Raw genomic sequence first — 1,438 nt, forward strand, 5'->3', positions numbered from 1 at the left:
TGGATGTTCAGTGGTTGCAGTGGAGGATGCTTGTGCCTGCGGAAGTCTACCACCAGTTCATCTGCTTACTGCTGAGTGATAATCAAAACTGCATGAAAAAATAAAAAATAAATGACATGCCAGCAAACCAAGGATGGAAGGCTTCTGAGAAAGTAAGAATCCACAGGTGATTTCTAGAAAAAGTTGTTGCATCGGCAACAGTGTAACCCAGAGGTGTCAAAGTCATTTTAAATTTGGGCCACATTTTGTCCACTTTGATGTGAAGTGGAACTCAGTGAAACTGAGTGAAACTCTCCTTTCTGTCAGTGTAAACTTGTTTAACTGCATATTTTATCCCTGAGATATCTCTATATAAGAACAAGAAGCAGAATTTTTAGCAAACAGTAAGACATAACATGGAGTGAGGGACAGACAGAGACTGAGAGAGAGATACATTTCCTCAGCTTGCCACAAAAAAGTGTTGAATAACTTTAATTTCTTCATCATTTCCCCCTGTTTATGTTAAACTTTTACAATCGTTGAATGCAGAATGCAGTGTACTGCGTTTTCTGCTAATATATCAGGCTTATCTCTTTCCTGTCTGGGTCTTCAACATAACCGTCATTATTGCATTACACTTCAGTTTTAACTGCAGTGTCCTCATTGCGGCTATAAGTTTGTCTTTATCATTTTCTTCTGTCTGCCCTATTTTTTGGTACATGTAGATTGTCTGGGTGAAAGCAGTGTCGATCAATCTCTGGACCATTTCTCTTAGGGAATGCAGCAGCATCCGTAGACTTAACCCAAACCTGGCCAAGGGGAAACCGGAGCGCAACACAAAAAAACAAAAATAAGGAGGAAAGATAACACCCCAGTTCCCTGCTCACAAGAACAGACCAACGCTGCCACAGGATTGCGGTTTCACAACAACCATATATTTAAATAATTTCAAAAGGTAGCAAGCATAGGTGGGCATGGCGAAAACAACAAACAAAACAAAACAGAACTGACCTACCTATAATGAGAAACCCAAAAGAAAATACAGGCCTCTTTCCTGTCTCCCTAACTTAAACAGGAGAAAATGGTGTTCAAACAAAATGGCTTACGACCTCTACAGCTACCAGATCAATAAGAAAAGGTCTATTTGCACTATTTACAATATATACCAGGCAACCAAGCTCTCCTCATCACAGAAACTTATTCACACAGCGCACTATAAGACACAGGGCTAAATGCCCAACTTGTTTGGAATCTGGAAGTAATCAGAATTAAAATCAGAATACTTTATTGATCCCTAGGGGAAATAATTTTTTGTTACAGTGCTCCATTTTAAACAAACAAACATAGACAGACAATACACTAACTAAGAATAGCACAATATATAAAACACCCAGCACGCCCCTGCGGGCGGTTTATCCTTCAAGCTCGGGTCCTCTACCAGAGGCCTGGGAGCTTGAGG

The sequence above is a fragment of the Haplochromis burtoni genome, unplaced genomic scaffold (genome assembly GCF_018398535.1).
Source record: "Haplochromis burtoni strain Fernald_Lab_line unplaced genomic scaffold, NCSU_Asbu1 Contig_871, whole genome shotgun sequence".
Classification (NCBI taxonomy): Eukaryota; Metazoa; Chordata; class Actinopteri; order Cichliformes; family Cichlidae; genus Haplochromis; species Haplochromis burtoni.